The sequence below is a fragment of the Grus americana genome, chromosome Z (assembly GCF_028858705.1).
Source record: "Grus americana isolate bGruAme1 chromosome Z, bGruAme1.mat, whole genome shotgun sequence".
NCBI lineage: Eukaryota > Metazoa > Chordata > Aves > Gruiformes > Gruidae > Grus > Grus americana.
Window position 1 is genome coordinate 51,042,376 of NC_072891.1, and position 6,000 is coordinate 51,048,375.

General features: G+C 46.5%; 1 protein-coding gene across 8 annotated transcripts in view; it reads right to left on the minus strand.

The window, feature by feature from the left end:
• Positions 1–5,504, minus strand: part of CDC42SE2 (CDC42 small effector 2) — an 87,540-nt gene extending 82,036 nt beyond the window's left edge. For 3 of the 8 annotated variants that reach the window (XM_054811015.1, XM_054811012.1, XM_054811019.1), the window contains exons 1-2: positions 5,160–5,504; positions 4,140–4,197 (exon numbers count right to left, since the gene is read on the minus strand). The gene's annotated coding sequence lies outside the window, so the exon portion shown is untranslated. Of the gene's footprint in view, positions 1–4,139; positions 4,198–4,329; positions 4,449–4,556; positions 4,574–4,634; positions 4,850–5,159 lie in introns of those variants that run through there. The other 5 variants (XM_054811020.1, XM_054811013.1, XM_054811016.1 and 2 more) reach the window with 4 other exon arrangements.
• Between the last annotated feature and the right edge of the window lie 496 nt (positions 5,505–6,000).

A 6,000-nucleotide genomic window follows, 5' to 3' on the forward strand; every position in this document is an offset into this window, starting at 1 on the left:
TCCAGTGAAGGACTGAGCTGACCGTTCTCTAATAATGACAGTATCAGATCAAGTGCTCAGGTAACTGCAACCTGACTGACCTTTAACATTACTAGATGTTGGCCTGTACTGTGATCCACACTTTCAGCATCAGCCAAATATGCAAGCCATCCGTTGAACACAACCCAGAGATCCATTTCAGTTGTTCGTTGAATATACATTAACCATAACTTTGAAGCAAGCTGAACACCAGTTCCTAGCTCTTCAGTGCAACTGTCAGCAGCTTGCTTTCTCCCATTTACCACTCCAATGCACTACTGTGCATGCAGAAAGAAAGTAACAGTTCTCCCTCTAACATCTCGTGACAAATATTACCAATCTGATTGGACAGAAAGCTAACTAAATCAGAGGAGGAAGTTAATTCAGTATAGTCATGTTTCCAACAAGAAGCCTGCAAAACCTGCTAATGATTGCATTGACACCTTATGTCTTCCTCCTTACACCTCCCTCCTAAACCCTTCTGTTAATGTGGCACTGACGAAGATGGAAGAGTGCTCTGAAGTAGGTCTGCACTCCCTTAACTGTGCCTTCATTACAGGCAAGAGACCTCCTCTTCCTCTTGGAGTTGGAGAGAAGCAATGAAGAGAAATTTCTGTTCCTACTGGGACAATAATTACCCTTGGACTAGTACTTTCACATCCACCTCTAACGACAAAGAAAACATTGAACTAGGAGACCATTCTTACCCCCTTTCATTTGTTTCAGGTTGCTTGTTCCTTGAATTTGTTGTTATTTCTTGACATCATCACTAGTCATGCAATAAAACAAGAGACACTAATCACACAAGACAGACTTGCTTCATCAAAATATCCTGAAACCTTGAAGTGACTGTGAATACTCAAAAGCCTCTCTTCAGATTTACTGACATTTTTTAAACAAAAAGGAATCCAACCCACCCATCTCAGGATCAGCATCCTTCAGAGAAGCATTCCTACACCCCCTCCCCCCTTTATTTTCCTCCCAGGCTTGGCTGCAGGAAGGAACACCATGTCCCTGCTTTTCTAATTCATCTCCATCTAGTCTATTCAAAAATTTGTTCTTGAAAAAAAAAAAATAAATCATTTCATTGTGCAGTCACCATCATGTACACTTAGCTTCAGTACTTTTAATGCAACACTAATACAGAAAGACAGCCTTAATATTAAAAAAACTCTTTCATGTTAACCTTGCTATGTACACTTTAAGAATTGATAAAATTGCATTAGAAGACAGCCATACATGTACCAGCTACATTTCTGGAGTAAACAGCAACTAAATCCCCACAATCCTTCAGCATATATAAGAAAGCATTTCTCTGACTTTCAAGGTATCAAAACAGTGACTAATGCTCACACCACCCTCAGCTCTTTTAAGACTCAGTTATTTGCTTTACAGGCCAGTATTAAGATTAGGAGACAGACTAACACTAATATTAACCAGATACGGTAGTTACTAGCAAACACATTGTAATGAATATGACACAGCAAGGTACAACAAGGCTCAAAGGGCCACACTAGTCTTCACCCGTTTTCTCTATCTGAGCACACAGTTATACAGTGAGAAATAGATACCCAGAGGTAAGGTGGTGACCAAAGATAACTCTGTCATTCAGATACATGTTTACATAAGGCGACAGTCTCTAATATTAGCTAAAACCTTATCTAGTAAAAACATGTGGTGCAGTAATGAATTTGATAATAAATTGCTATTCAGCTCCTGGACTCAGGTTGTCAAGTGTAATCAGGAGTTGCAACAAAGTTGCTGAAAGCTAATCTGAATAGTCAAGGTATCACTCAAAAGTAAGTGAAAGTTAGTCATATTTTAATTCTATGTAAGTACTCAGTGACACTGACCAAAACCCAGTGGGTTTCTGGACATAAAGCTAACACAAATCATGCCAGAGTTTGCAAAACAGAGTGGCACAAGATTTTCCTTAGCAATATGCTATGCTAAGCTTACATCTAAATTTGCCACTCCACAACAAGCTAAGTTCACCAAAAATGAAACAAAACAAAAAAAGCCCCACAAAAACAACCTGCAAGAGAGGTACTTCCAGGAAGTACTTTAACTTTTTTTTTTTTTACATTGAGTAATTTAATTTCACATTATGCTTCATGCCTAAAGGTTGGTCTATAAATCACATTAAGCAAAGCAAATGTCTCAACACTATTCTCAATAGTTTAAAAAAAAATAATCTTAAACTCCAAGATACTGCCACCTTAGTCATAAACCACAGAATGAATTATGTTTTCCTTGTAATTCATATGTCAATAGTGTAAAGAAAAAGTATTTTTCTAACACTGTATTGTAATTTTATCAAGAAATCCTAACTGAAGAGATAAAAAAAATAAACCCCTTCACACTCCACCTTTGAGGGTCAAAAGGTCTGGCACAAATATCTAAAGGGTTTGTGCGATTTTGCTCTAAAAGGCTTGTTCAAGTTACCAGGTGTTACATGGACTCCTCCCTAGCGGACAATGAATTACAGCAGCAACTGCTGATTAACATTATTTCACCACCACAAACCATTACTCCCAGAAATGTATGAGAGTGGTAAATACACTTCTAGTTGGAGAAAAATATGAGATGAGATGTTTAACACTTCTTGTTTACTGTAATGCCTCCATAGGACATGATCTAATTTCTCAACACTATTCTAGGGTTAATGTTTTATCACTGTAATGATAGCTCTAGTATCTAGGTAAAAAAGTCACATTTAGAAATTTAGAAATGCCAGATTTAGAAAGTCACTTCAAACACACACTCAATTTCTATTTTCCCCTTTCTGCTTCTAAATCAACTTTTTTTTTTTGACAGCAGAAACTATGATGGGATGTTCAAAACATTTCTAACTGTCTTTGTCTTTTCCCTATCATGACAAGACACCATGTCCACAAGGCTTCCCACCAAGCATCACACTGTAAGCGACCACAGAACTTTTGAAACCGTCATAAGGTCAGAATTACTAGCAAGCTTCAAAACAATTTATTTTGACTGGTTACATGACAGAAGTAGTAAATTGTCAATTGTTTTTCAGCAAAACAGCCTTTAAACATTTCTGGACAAGCTACACCTAACAACAGTTTCACAGTTCTTCATTCCTCTGGTGTACAAATACATTATAATGTTTTATAGACTGTACACTGCAATTTCTGACCTATACACCTTTGGTTTAGATATACAGAAAATTCACCAGGAAGTTTCTTGAACACAGAAAACCCGATTCTCTGCTGTGGAAAGGATACCAGCCTTTCCTCAAAGCAGAAAGTGTGTAGAAAGTATTAGCCATTAGCAAAATAATATTAGAGATCTGGACAGCTATATCCAGATTCTAGTTTCTCACCCAAGCTAATGGGAGAAATTTAATTCAAGAGAGCAGTTATGCAACTATTGACACATAATTAAATTTATGTACACACTAAAATTTATACAGTGAATTATCTCATTGCTTATTTGAGCTGCTACTTAGTTCATTGGTGGTTGTAACCATTTGCTTGATCACTTTCTACAATTTCATCTACTATAGTCCCTTTCACCCTTCCAAAAACAATTAAAAATTATTACAATAGAAATTAAGAATTTTATTACATCTTTCAAAATTGTATCTGCATTTCAACAATGTAAAAACCAACTTTTGGAAACATATCTGTACCTTCACTGAGCTATTATTAATCAGATTACCTAAGCAAATTAATTGACTAAACATTCCTTATGAAAGTGAGGAAAAGGCACCATCTAATCTCAATTACTTCAGTTAAATACAAGGAAACATACTAGTATTACAGGTGTTTCTTATATAGTGCTTTAACCTTAAAAGGTGACTGTCAGCCCTTGAGGACTAAATAAGACCCATCACCAAAAAAAACCCCCACCAATCTAAAAAAAGAGAACTTCTTGCTCTAAAAAAGGCAACCCCTCCCCCCAGGCTTCACAGATTTTCTTTACTTTTCAATTTTTTAACCAGTTATTGCAGTCCAGGAGGGATATATTTAAAACAAGCATGCAAAAAGTCTGCTTAGGGTTTAATTTAAATTACTTCTGAAGTTTTTGTCTTACAAACATGAAATTATTACTCCATTCATCCATACATGCAAGATCAAAAATAAAATCAGAAGACTTACAGTTTAATGCATATCCAACTTCAGAGTTAAAAGCCGCAGGACCTTATGTTCTCCAGGCCTATGAAAGTAAGATTTATAATTTCGGTAAGAATACAAGGTTACATACACTGAATAACTGCCTGGAAAACCACACGCTTAACCCAGAAGACAAGCGCCACATTTCAAACAACCGCGTTAAATACGACTTCACCTCTCTGGATGCACAACGAAGTCATAGCTGTTATAGCCCAGCGCCTCCCCGGAGCGGCCTTCTGCCCCTCACGCCGCTGTGCGGGGCTCCCCGCGGCGGTCAGGGACGCGGGTGCCCGGGGGGGGGGCGAGGGAGGCGCCGCGGCATCCCCGGCACGCCGCCACGCCCAGTGCCGGCACAGGCCGAGCCCAGGCCCCGCTGCCCTGCCGCTCCCGCCGCCCACCCACCTGCTCACAGCAGCACCTGCCCTCCCGCCACACGCTTTTCAAAGGACAGGAGGAAAAAAAAAATAAAAATAAAACAACCGCTCTTCAGCTTTTTTTTTATCGCCCACCAGAAAACCTGATGCTCGTTCCTTTTTGTCCGAGTGTCAGCCGGGATTACCGCTGAGCATCACTGGCCGCGCCCGCGGCACCGGGCAGCCCTACCGGGCAGCCCTACTGGCCAGCCCTATGGCCAGCCCTGCTGCCCGCTCCCTGCTGCCCGCTCCCGCGGCGGCGGGGCTGGAGGCTCCCCCCACAACGCAACGCCCCGCCCCGCCCAGCCCCGGACCCCGCCGCCCCGGGGCACTACGCTCGGCCCTCGCTCGCCACTGCCCGGCGGCGGGGCTGGCGGTGCGGGAAACACCGGCAGTGCCAGGCGGCGGAGGAGCAGCAACCTCCCCCCGCCCCCGCCGGCGGCGGCCCGAGCCCCTGCGCCCCCTCCACCCCCCGGGGAAGGGAGCGGCCGCGGCTCAGCCCGGCCCACCGGCAGGTACCTGCCCCGCGGGCACGCCAGGAAAGCGGGGCGGTGAGAGCGAGGACCCCCTCACCCTTGCCCCCGCCACTCACCGCTGCCCACGGCGGCGCCCGCTCCTTTGTCTGCCCGCCGCGCCCCAGCACCTCCGTCCCCCGCTGCCGGGCGCCCCGCGCCCCCTCCCCGCCGCGCTGGGGGCGGAGGAGGACGCAGACGAGATCCGCGGAGGAGGCCTCTACCGCCCGACAGTCACATGCAGCGGGCGGGCACGGCGCAGGCCCCCTCCCGCGCTGCCGGGAGCCCGGCCGGCAGGGTCCGAGGCTTGGTAGGGGGTGAAGATGGCGACCTCGGCAGCGCGGGGAAGGGAATCCCCGGGCCGGCCAGCTCCGCTCCGCGCTGCCGGCTGGGCTGGGCGCGCCGGGGAGGGAACAAAGAAGGCCGGGCGGCGGCGAGGACGGCTGCCGCTGCCCGTCAGCTCTATCGATGTACCGCCCGCTCCTCCTCCGCCGCCGCCACCACCGCGCTTTCAAGCCGCCGTCAAGGGCCGGCGCTGCAGCGCCCCCTGCCCGCCCCGCTACGATCGCCCGGGCGCGGCGGCTCTGCGATCGTAGCGGGGCGGGCCACGGAGTCACCGCGGGCCTTACTGCGCACCCCAGCGGGACATCGGCCCCCCGGCTGGCGTGAATGTGGTCCCCGGGATGGGCTCTCCCTGTCCGGAGCTGGGCGAAGCCAGCGCTCCAGAGTGCTCTGAAGCCGGCGGGATCATCTCACCTCCTCAGGTGCTTTTGCCGCCCTCACCCAGGGAGGAGGTAGCGTGCCCCCGGGCATTTAGCGTGAATGGCTGACCTTTAGTTAGCTGGTTGTACAAAGTTTTGTGCTGGCATTGCAGAGGCCTTGAAGAGGTGTGGAAAGCAGGTCATGAAAGCTGGTGTGGTT